The 12,701-nt window shown below is 44.7% G+C and overlaps 1 protein-coding gene across 4 annotated transcripts in view; it reads left to right on the forward strand.

The window, feature by feature from the left end:
* prickle2b (prickle homolog 2b) overlaps nucleotides 1-12,701 on the forward strand; it is a 323,079-nt gene that overhangs the window by 16,022 nt on the left and 294,356 nt on the right. The window lies entirely within an intron of this gene.

The following is a 12,701-nucleotide window of genomic DNA, read 5'->3' on the forward strand; positions in this document are numbered from 1 at the left end:
CCGATTGATGGTGGTTTGTAATCACCACATATCCTGACCGACCCATACTGAATTCGACTGACGAGATGATGCCTTCCCTCGGCAGGCGGTCCAATTCGCCTTCTATCTTTTCCCGCATCACGTACGGCACCGCTCTGGCCTTGTGGTGTACTGGCCTGGCGTCCAGGTTTATGTGAATCACTACCTTGGTCCCCATGAAAGTGCCAATGCCGGGTTGAAATAGTGAGTCAGATTTGTCCAGGATCTGTGTGCATGATATTCGCTCCACAGAAGAAATTGCATTGACATCGCCCCATTTCCAGTTCATGACAGCAAGCCAACTCCTACCCAGCAGTGCAGGCCCCTGGGACAATCCAGAGTGGCAACCTGTTCTCCGAATCTTTGTGGGTCACAACTACCGTGGCGCTGCCTAGCACCGGAATGATCTTTGTATATGTCCGTAGCTGTGCGTCAATCGGCAATAATTTTTGCCTCCTGGCCTTGGACGCCCACAACTTGTCGAACTGTTTGATACTCATCAGGGACTGGCTGGCCCCCGTGTCTAGCTCCATTGATACTGGGATGCTATTGAGGAGCACTTTCATCATTATCGGTGGCGTCCTGGTGTATGAACTGTATATGTGCTCCACATGAACTTGCTGAACTTCAGCTTTCAGCGATTTCCCCCAGTGTCCATTTGGCCTCGTAGGGCTTGCATCATACATCAACCTGGCTGCAGGCTTCCTGCACATACGCGCCAAGTGACCGCTGACGTTGCAGTTTCTGCAGGTATATTGCTGATACCTGCAAGCTCTGGCAGTGTGTTTGCCTCCACACCTCCAACATGAGCCGTTGTTGGAAACAAATGGTCCATTACTGGTCGATCGTCTCTGACTGTCTCTGTAACTGTCCTTAAACGCACTATTGACAGGTGTTGATGGCCCCATTACTGGCAGCATTGTCCCTTGCGATGGCATGAATTGCCGTTCAGCTAGCCATTGCCTCTGTTGAATTCCCCCTTTGCGTTTGACTACAGGCTCGGGCATGTCCGATTGCCCCTGTCTGCCTGGAGAACTGTGAACCGCATTAACAATGTTGACTCCCTGTCCATTTGCTAATTTAAACCAAGATTTTTGTCAAACATCATTCTGGTCTCTTCCTCCCCTGAGATAAATGTGTGGGCCATCAAAGCTGCGGTTTCCAGGATCAAGTCTTTGGTCTCAATCAGTTTCCTGAAAACCCCAGCGTGCCCGATGTCCTCAATAAAAAAAGTCTTGCAGCATCTCCGTTCTGCATGCATCTGGGCACTTACATCGGCTCGCCAGCCGCTGGAGGTCTGCCACGAAGTCTGGAACGCTTTGCCCTTCTCGCCGCCGGTGCGTGTAAAACCGGTGTCTCGCCATGTGCATGCTGCTCGCCGGTTTAAAGTGTTCCCCGATCAACTTACTGAGCTCTTCAAAAGTCTTGTCCGCCGGCAGGGAATTCCACAGGTTAACAACTCTCTGAGTGAAGAAGTTTCCCCTCATCTCAGTCCTAAATGGCCTACCCCTTATCCTAAGACTGTGTCCCCTGGTTCTGGACTTCCTCAACATCGGGAACAATCTACCCGCATCTAACTTGTCCTGTCCCGTCAGAATCTTTTATGTTTCTATGAGATCCCCTCTCATCCTTCTAAACTCCAATGTATAAAGGCCCAGTTGATCCAGTCTCTCCTCATATGTCAGTCCAGCCATCCCAGGAATCAGTCTGGTGAACCTTCGCTGCACTCCCTCAATAGCAAGAACGTCCTTCCTCATCTCTAAGGTCTTCACGTCCTTCCTGAAGTGTGGTGCCCAGAATTGGACACAGTACTCCAGTTGGGTCCGAAGCAGTGTTTTATATAGGTTCATCATAATTTCCACACTTTTGTACTCTATTTATGAAGCCCAGGATCCTGTATGCCTTTTTAACTGCTTTCTCAACCTACCCTGGCACCTTCAACGATTTATGTACACATACACACATACCCCTCGGGCTTTGTAAGGCACACTCTTCAGGATTGTACCATTCAGTTTATATGTCCTCTCCTCATTTTTTCTACCAAAATGTATTACTTCACACTTTTTTGCATTAAATTTCATCTGCCACATGTCCATCCATTTCACCAGCCTATCAATGTCTTCCTGAAGTCTATCACTCTCCTCCTCACTGTTCACTATATGTTTGAGTTTTGTGTCATCTGCAAATTTTGAAATTATGTTCTGTACACCCATGTCCAAGTCATTAATATATATTAAGAAAAGTAGTGGTCCTAGAATCGAGCCCTGGGGAACACCACTGTATACCTTCCTCCAGTCCGAGAAACAACCGTTTACCACTACTCTGTTTCCCATCACTTAGCCAATTCTGTGTCCATGCTGCCCCACTGTCCCTTTTATTCATGGGCTTCAACTTTGCTGGCAAGCCTATTATATGGCACTTTAGCGAATGCCTTTTGGAAATCCATGTACACTACGCCAACTACATTACCCTCATCAACCCTCTCTGTTACCTCATCAAAAAACTCTTACCAAGTTGGTTAAACATGATTTGCCTTTAACAAATCTGTGCTGGCTTTCCTTAATTAATCCACACCTATCCAAGTGACTGTTAATTTTGTCCATGATTACTGTTTTTAACTGCTTCCTCGCTACCGAGGTTAAACTGACTGGTCTGTAGTTGCTGGGTTTATCTTTACACCCTTTTTTGAACAATGGTATGAACAATTTGCAATTCTCCAGTTCTCTTGACACCACCCCCGTATCTAAGGAGGATTGGAATATTATGGCCAGTATCTACATGATTTCTTCCCTCAATTCCCTTAGCATCCTAGGATGCATCCCATCCACTCCTGGTGATTTATCTATTTTAAGTACAGCCAGCCTTTCTGATATCTCCTTTATCAATTTTTATCCTATCAAGTATCTCCACTATCTCCTCCTTCACTATATCTATAGCAGTTTCCTCTTCCTTGATGAAGACAGATACAAAGTACTTATTTAGTACCTCAGCCATACCCTCTGCCTCCATGCATAGGTCTCCTTTTTGGTCCCGAATCGGCCCCACCCCTCATCTTTCTACCCTTTTACTATTTATGGGCCAATGGAAGGCTTTTGGATTACTTTTTATGTTGGCTGCCATTCTATTCTCATATGCATTTTGTCCCTCTTTTGATTTTTTTCACTTCTCTTCTGACTTTTCTTTATAGCCTGATTCTCAGATGTATTTGCAAACTGATATCTGTCATATGCACTCTTTTTCTGCTTCATCATATTCTCTGTCTCTTTCGTGATCCAGGGAGCCCTGACTTTAGTTGCCCTGCCTTTCTCCCTCATGGGAATGGGAATGTACCTGAACTATTTCCTCTTTAAAGACAGCCCATTGTTCCATTACAGTTTTGTCTGCCAATCTTTGATTTCAGTTACCCAGGCTAGACCCATTCTCATCCCACTGAAATTGGCCTTCCCCCAGTTCAACATTTTTACTCTAGATTGCTCCCTGTCTTTTTCCATAGCTAATCTAAACCTTATGATGCTACGATCACTGTTCACCTACTGATAGTTGTTCCACTTATGTACCTCATTCCCAAGAACCAGATCCAGCAATGCCTTCTCCCTCGTCGAGCTGGAAATAGTAATCAAGAAAGCTCTCCTGAACACACTTCAGAAATTCTTCCCCTTCTCTGCCCTTTACACTATTACAATCCCAGTCTATATTAGTTGATGTCCCCCATTATTATTACTCTATAGCTCTTGCACCTCGCTGTAATTTCTCTGCAAATTTGCTCCTCCATATCTTTCCCACTATTTGGTGATCTACACCTCATTGTGTAATGGCACCTCTATTATTTCTTAACTCTAGCCATACAGATTCTGTCCTTGACCCCTCCAGGACATCCTCCATCTCCAGCACTGTAACATTCTCCTTAACCAATACTGCCACACCACCTCCTATCTTTCCTTTCGTTTCTTTCCTGAATATCTTATAACCAGAAATATTTAATACCCAAACTTGCCCTATTTTGAGTCAGGTCTCAGTTATTGCCACAACATCATATTCCCATGTGGCTATTTGTGCCTGAAGCTCACTTACCTTGTTTACTATGCGTTGTATGTTCAACCCATCTTAGACCATCTGTATTCTCTCTTAGTCTGACCTACCTAATACCTTATTATTTCTGACTTTAGTGCTCTTTGTTTCTCTGAGGCGTCCCAAGGCGTTTCACAGGAGTATTATGAGACAAAAGATTTGACACCGAGCCACATGAGCAGAAATTATGGCAGATGACCAAAAGCTTGGTCAAAGAGGTAGGTTTTCAGGACGGACCCAGTTATTTGCAGTGTGTTTCTGGCTGATTGGCTCTCCATTATCACATGACCTGATTGCTGATTGGTCCCCTTGGAGGATAAGTCCCACCCAGAAGTTTTTCGGGAGTGTGTAATTGGAATCGCCCAGCCCAAGTTCTGAGGGACTTTGTGAAGTGTAATTCAAGCCATTCTGACTTCAGAACTCCCCTGCAAGCAGTCAAAGAGGATAGAGCTCCACAAACCCAGCAAAAGCCTCCCAAATTCCTGACCCCAGCCCAAGTGCATGCCTCCCCAAGCCGAAGTCCCTGACACACCCAGCCCAAGTTCCTTACCCCCCCTCCCCCACCAGCCCAAGTGCATGCCTCCCCCAGCCCAAGTATATGTCTCCCCCAGCTCAAGTTCATGTCTCCCCCCAGCCCAAGTTCCTTAAACCCCCCCCAGCCCAAGTTCCTGACCTTATCCCCCAACTCCCCGTCATCGATAGGGTATTGTATGTGGGTCATGGATTGTTAACAGGTTTATAGGGTATGAAGTGAATAATGACAGTGTCGTGACTTCTGGATTTCATCCACTCCAATGATGACCCTTGTAACACACGCAATGAACTTTCCGAGAAATCGGGTGTGGGTGTAAAGGGGATTGGAAGAACGTGATTCATCTTCCTTGAGTTCCCTCTCTCCCCTCCGATCCCCCCTCCCACTTCCCCCCTTTCCCCCATCTTTCTCTCTCCCCCGAGCGCTCTCTTCCCCTCTTCCCCCCCCCCCCGGTCTCTCTCTCCCCCCTCCCCACCCTTCTCTCTTTCCCTGTCTCTCCTCCCCTCCCCCCCCCCCCCACATCTCTCTCCTCCCACCACCCCACCCCGTCTCTCTCTCTCTCTCTTCTCTCCCCCCCACACCCCATCTCTCTTCTCCACCCCCCCCCCCGTCTCTTTCCCCCGCCCCCCACGTCTCTCTCTTCCCTCCCACTGCCACTCTCCCCTGCCCGCCGGCTCTCCTCCCCCCACCCCACCCACACGCCACCTCTCCTCCCCCCACCCCACCCACCCGCCGCCTCTCCCCCACTACCTCCGATGTTTCTCTCCCACACAGAAGGCCGCAATAATGCAAAGGCTGGAAGAAAGTCCAGCGGCAGCGGACTCCATGTGGACTTATCGAGGCCCCGGTTCCGGTTCCGAGGTGTCTGCGCATGCGCGAGAGGCGTCGTGGGCGGAGACAAGAGGACGCAGGCATAGAAAAAACACAGTGCAATTCGTCACAGTGTTTAAGGAGTGTCTTAAATAAGGAAAGAGAGGCGGAGGTTTAGGCAGGGAATTCCAGAGCTTAGAACCTAGGCAACAGAAGGCATGGTCACCAATGGTTAAAAGAAAGAAAGACTTGCATTTATATAGCTCGATTAATCAAAAGTATTCATTCCAATCCACTTGTAAGTTTGTAGATTTTTTTGTAAAGTATGTAGGCTACTTCACATCAGATCATAAAAAGGAAGAAAATAAATACTTACATTTATATATCGCCATTCATGACCACTGGACTTCTCAGAGCGCTTTACACTGTTGTATTGTGGGAAACATGGTAGCCAACTTGCGCACAGCAAACTCTCATAAACAGTAATGTGATAATGATCAGATAATCTGTTTTTGTTATGTTGATTGAGGGATAAATATTGGCCAGGACAATGGGGATAACTCCCCTGTTCTTCTTCGAAATAGTGCCATGGGATATTTTACATCCATCTGAGAGGGCAGACGGGGCTTCGGTTTAACATCTCATCCGAAAGATGGCACCTCCGACAGTGCAGCACTCCCTCAGCACTGCACTGGAGTGTCAGCCTAGCTTTATGTGCTCAAGTTCCTGGAATGAGACTTGAACCCCTTGAACCCACAGCCTTCTGACTCAAAGGCGAATGTGCTACCCACTGAGCCACAGCTGATTGAGTGATTATAATCAGTGATGCTCAAAAGGGCACAATTAAAGGAGCGCAGATATCTCAGATGGGGGGTGGGGCGGTTGTGGGGCTGAGATAACTGAGATAGAGAGGGGCGAGGCAATGGAGTGATTTGAAAACAAGGATGAGAATTTTGAAATCGAGGCGTTGCTTAACTGGGAGCCAATGTAGGTCAGCGAGTGCAGGGGTGAGTGGGACGTGGTGCGAGTTAGGACACGGGCAGCCGAATTTTGGATCACATCAAGTTTACATAGGGTAGAATATGGGAGGCCAGCCAGGAGTGCATTGGAATAGTCAAGTTAGAGGTAACAGAGGCATGGATGAGGGATTCAGCAGCAGATGAGCTGAGGCAGGGGCAGGAACGGACAATGTTACGGATGTGGAAATAGGCGGTCTTAGTTATGCTGCGGATATTTGGCCAAAAGATCATTTCAGGGAAGCTCTCAGCATCGCAGATGCACCGCAGCGACGCCAGCTGTTGCTCAAGCTCCGAAACCCGGAGCTCGAGTTCTTCCAGTTGATAACACTTCCTGCACACATGGTTGTCCAGGACACTGGAAGCATCCTGGAGTTCTCACATGGCACAGGATATGCATTCCACGGGACTGAGCTGCCCTGCCATGCCTTTACTTAATAGACTATTAACTAGAAACACTTATCAGCTACTCACCAATCAGCTCCTTCCCTGGTTGTGTCACTTTAGCTGTTTTGCAGTTGTTGCCGCTGGAGGTTCTCTGCGCTCGCTGCTCTGGTCTGCGCTCTCAGAGGTCCTCCCGCTTGATTTATCCTCTACCTCCTCGCTGCAACCGCTGCTCAGGTCTCTGCTGCTCTGGTGATCGTTCTCCAGGGAGTACAGCCAGAGCCAAGTCCGCAGCACCACAGGTTTTTATTTTCATTTTTATTCTGTTTCTTGGTGGCTCAGACTGCAATTATACTCCTTTCAGAACTGGTAACATTTACCATACTTATGCTTTTCTATGAATGAAAATCTAATCTTGTTTCACTAGTACCCTATAATTAACCTATTAATTCCAGACATTTCTTTTTAGACATTACTGACTTATGTAAAAAAAAAAATTCAAATTCTGATCATGGTGCAAATTTAGTCACAGATCGTCTAAATCAATGTATTTGCAGTTAAAATAATGGTAAGTATGAATCCTGATTACAGGGATATAACTGCTCTCATGTACACTAATATTGTGCTGTAACATTGGAAAATATACAAATCTGAAATAAATTACAATTTTTTCTAACATGGAAAGGTGGCAAATATCTCTTGAGAACATTATATTTCATGGGGTAGCTTGTGTGTTATATTGATCACTTTTGGAGTTGGTTCAAAATAATTTTTAAGGATTTGTTTTCAGTTCGGAAAAGCAAGCAGAACTGTTCAACTCAGACAATCTCAATTAAAGCTTGTTTATCTTGGGCTCGGCTGTGAGAAGTGTCAACTTTGCTCATCTGGTAGTGTACTTGGCTCTGTATAAAGGCATATATTATGTATTAGATTTATTTATTTTAAGACAGACAGTTTTTTCAAAGTAGTCCTTAAGATTTGAGTTACAATTACAATTATACTGTGGGTAATTTTTCTCCCTCCATTTGGTTAAAAGATGGCAAGTCCAGACAATAAATGTTGTTGCTGCCAGCTCTTTGCTTCCTGGCCTCTAAGTCAAGCCACGTGTGCTTGGATAATATTCAAAGCAGTTTTTTCATGACCCTTGTAGCTCCTGTACATATCCATGAATTAAAGATATATTTACTTTTTTTCAAATTGTGCTTTGATTTAAAGTGTCTTGGACAATTTATTGATGATTTGGCCACCCATATTATAAACAGTTATACTGTCACAGGACTGAGTTATGAAGAATGACAGAGAAACTTGGGCATTTTAACCTTGAAGGGAGGTGACTGAAATGTGAACTAAAAGAGAGTTATAAGATAGTAAGTGTAAATCCAAAAAACTGCAAAACCTAAATATGAATTGAGAACAAAGGAATAAAAGGCAAATGCAGCACTGATATCAAGAAGTTCTTAGAGTAAAGAATGATTAGCACATGGAATGGACTGCCAGGTAGCATAGTAAAGCAAGAGGCAGTTGGATGCATTGATAGGCGAGGGGGACTTTCTGGATGGGTGAGCTAAGAAGCATTGAATGGCCTATGTTATCAGTATCAATCTTGTGAATATGCCATGAAGGAGCTCCGCATAAAGCATTTGCTTAGGGAGTCTCGTATCTGGCATGCGAACTATGTGGCCTGCCCAACGAAGCTGATCGAGTGGTCAGTGCTTCAATGCTGGGGATGTTAGCCTGGTCGAGGACACTGATGATGGTGCGCCTGTCCTCCCAGGGGATTTGCAGATCTTGCAGAGACATTGTTGTTGATATATCTCCAGCGACTTAAGGTGCCTTCTATACATCCTCCCTAAGCAAATGCTTTATGCGGAGCTCCTTCATGGTAAACGAGCCAAAGGTGGGCAGCGGAAGCGTTACAAGGACACCCTCAAAGCCTCCCTGGTAAAGTGCAACATCACCACTGACACCTGGGAGACCCTGGCCAAAGACTGCCCGAGGTGGATAAAGTGCATCCGGGAGGGCGTTGATTTCGAGTCTCAACTCAAAGTGCATGAAGAGGTCAGGCGCAGACAGCGGAAGGAGCGCACGGCAAACCAGTCCCACCCACTCCTTCCCTCGACGAATATCTGTCCCACCTGTGACAGAGTCTGTGGCTCTCATATTGGACTGTTCAGCCACCAAAGAACTCACTTTGGGAGTGGAAGCAAGTCTTCCTTGATTCCGAGGGACTGCCTATGATGATGATGTGAACATGCATTAATTTAAAAATGATTGTCTTTATTTGTATGTCAGCTGTGGCTCGGTGGGTACCACATTCACTCACCTCTGAGTCAGAAGACAGGGACTTGAGTACAAAAAAAATCTAGGCTGACACTCCAGTGTAGTGCTGAGGGAGTGCTGCACTGTCGGAGGTGCCGTCTTTCAAATGAGATGTTAAACTGAGGTCCCGTTTGCTCTCGGGTGGATGTAAAAAAATTCCATGGTACTATTTTGAAGAAGAGAAGGGGAGTTATCCTGGCTAATATTTATCCCTCAATCAACATAACAAAAACAGATTATCTGGTCATTATCACATTGATTGCAGCTGCCGTGTTTCCCACATAACAACAGTGACTACATTCCAAAAGTACTTCATTGGTTGTAAAACGCTTTGAGACATCCGGTGGCCGTGAAAGGCACCATATAAATCAAAGTTTTCTTTTATTTATAAATGCTTCCATGGCCTTGCTCCATCCCACCTCAACAAATTCTTATAGGCATACATTCTGCTCACACTTCAGTTCTTCTGACTCTGTTCTACAGTATGTTTCTCCCTCCTTCACTCCACCATCAATGGCAGAACCTTCCACCATTTTGCCCCCACACTCTGGAATTCTATTCCTAAACCCCTCCACTTTGCCTCATCTCTCCCCGCCTTCAGAAGCCACCTTAAAATCTACTTCTTCAACCTCACCTTTGGTTATCTCTACAAGCTATTCTACTGCTGCCCTGGCTAGGTCTGGTTGGTCACAGTATCAAGCAGCTTGATGTATTTTCTACATTCAGGACGTTATATAAATGCGAGTTGCTGTAATACAGTGTAACCCTAGAGGTGAGAACAAATTCACATTTTCCAGCCACAGAAGTTTACTAATGAGTAATATGATTTACCCCAGAGAATACAGACATAAACAGGCAAGCAATGTTGACGAGTTAATTATATGAAGAACAATTCACAAAAAACAAACGCAACAGTAATGTTATACACTATTAAAGGAAGGACGGTAAAGAGGCGTATGAATAATACATTTGAGAAATTTGAAGCTACCTTTCTGTAAAAGGTCGCTTAGAACGAGCCATCTGGTGCGCTCTGGAACAGCGCAGTTCCCAGCTTAAACAGACAGGAGGATGGGTAAGTTTGATTGTCAGATTTTAGTCACACGATGAAGGAACACTTGCACACATTTGAGCACAGCGTGTATATCACCGGCATCTGCCTCTTCTGTGATGCGATCTGACTTTTCAACAACTTAATTATATTTTTAAGTAAAATGAAATAATGCCGGTTTAAACATGTTTGTAGTTAATTTAATTCGCTGGCACTGGGGCGAGGAGGCTCCAGTAAAACCGACAATAGGTGACTATAAATCTTTTCAGTCGCCTAGCAACTAATACAATGAAATCGAAAGTAAAAAAGGAGTCGGTGTCAATAGTTGTAACGGTTTACAACTACAAACTGAATTTCTTAAAGCATAACACGGCATTATTTGTGAAAGAGGTCCATTATGCCCAATAGTTTACTAATAAGTAACCTTTGCGTGACACAGAATAAAGCTGGTTATTAAAAAAAAATAGATTCCCAATGGCTTTTCCGGTAAATTTTCCCCAAGCTACTTCTGGCTTGATTAAGCTTATTCAACCCCAATAATTCTGTATAGAAAAATAATGGGTTGATTTTACTGCAAACAATTCCAAGACTTTACTGAAAACGAGCTGCTATTAGAAGATGAGGCTGACGCTTTTGAGACAGCGCTGTTCCCTTAGTCTTGCTTTGTATGTTCAGGTTTTATCGTAGTCAGGTCCCTCGGCGCAATACGCCTGACGAACTAAACACGTGATTGCTGATTTTTGCTCCGGCTATTGCCCGAATGTAAATATTTTAAAAAGCAACACATGGAGATAATACTAATAATGCAGCGATTAATGGGGGCGTTTCTGGAAATTGATTTTCAACAAATAACCAACTGCATTTTGGAGGATCTTTGAAGTCCTGCAATATGCAATCAAGAAGGGTGTTGGGCAATGTGGAGCGAACTGTATTCGAATGCAAATCGCCGTCAGCAGCATTTACACAACAAACGCACTTTAGCATTGAGGAGAAATGTATTTAAGTGGGTGCTGTCTGCTATCACTCGCCTTTGAGGAGATGCTATTCTGTGCCAACTTTTACATTTCTTGGCTCCACCTTAAATCCGTGTTCCTGTATTACCATTCTGGCTTCATTTCGCTGACCTCAAATGGAACTTCCACATTTATTTAATTGCTAAAGCTGCCTCCAAGAAGCTTGGTTTCCTTTTCAGTGCTTAGCACTTTTCCTCTCAACAATGCTGACTCTTTAAAACCCAAGTCCGTCCCAGCCTGAAATACTGCTGCCGTAGCTGGGAAGGCTTTTTAAGCAATAAGCACCCCAGAGTATTGGTGGAATAATGGGGAGGGGAAGGTAGAAAATGAGCACCTGTCTTTCCCCGCACAAATAGTTTTCGGTGACAGGTTATGTTGCCCCTCAAGTCCACCTGCAACTTCTGTAAATGCTCCTGATGTTACTCTTGCTCTAACTCTTTATATGTGTTTGTATCTCTGTTCCTGATAGGAAAGTAGATTTTTTTGCCATCTGGCAGATGATTCCCCTATAACCTATGTGTCTCTACAATCTCTATTTTTTCCATACTACATGATGGCCTGTGCTTTTCCAAATTTCCTTTTCTGTTCATTCATTATTTCTCCAGGACCTCAAAACTGTAGAACCCACGATTTCTATGAATGTCCCTTTCCTCTTGTAATCTTAAAACTCCAGTTGGGAGAAAAATCACTTTCCGATGTACTCCTATGTACTTAATATAAAGAATTTGAGGTGCTGTCTTTCCCTCACTCTTATTTGGTGCACTTGAAGAGGAGTTGTGGGTTCATGCCCCACTCCAGAGATTCGAGCACAAAAATCTAAGCTGACACTCCGTCCGAACACTGCTCTCCGGCTCTCCGGCTCTCCGGCTCAAAAGGGAGTTAGATGAAGTCCTTACTACTCGGGGGATCAAGGGTTATGGCGAGAAAGCAGGAAGGGGGTACTGAAGTTTCATGTTCAGCCATGAACTCATTGAATGGCGGTGCAGGCTAGAAGGGCTGAATGGCCTACTCCTGCACCTATTTTCTATGTTTCTATGTTTCTATGCAGTACTTAGGGAGTGCTGCATAGTCGGAGATGCAGTCTTTTGAATTAGACTTTAAACTGAGGCCCGTCTGCTCTCTCGGGTGGATGTAAAATATCCCATCATCGCACTATTTTGAAGAAAAGCAGGGGAGTTATCCCGGTGTCCTCAATCAACATAACAAAATTAACATTATTTGGTCATTATCACATTGCTGTTTTTGGGAGCTTGCTGTGCGCAAATTGCCTGCTGTGTTTCCTACATTACAACAGTGACTACTTCAAAATGTACTTCATTAGCTTTAAAGCGCTTTGAGACGTCCGGTGGTTGTGAAAGGCGCTATATAAATAGGTCTTTCTTTCTGTCTATCCCTTACTTTCCGGTTGTGTATCGTTAGCTCAAATAGATTTACAGTGATGGAAAGACAGAATTTTGTTTTTTTTTTAAAGCAAAAGTGCAGCACGAAACCCA

The sequence above is a fragment of the Pristiophorus japonicus genome, chromosome 12, assembly GCF_044704955.1.
Source record: "Pristiophorus japonicus isolate sPriJap1 chromosome 12, sPriJap1.hap1, whole genome shotgun sequence".
In the NCBI taxonomy this organism is placed as follows: Eukaryota; Metazoa; Chordata; class Chondrichthyes; family Pristiophoridae; genus Pristiophorus; species Pristiophorus japonicus.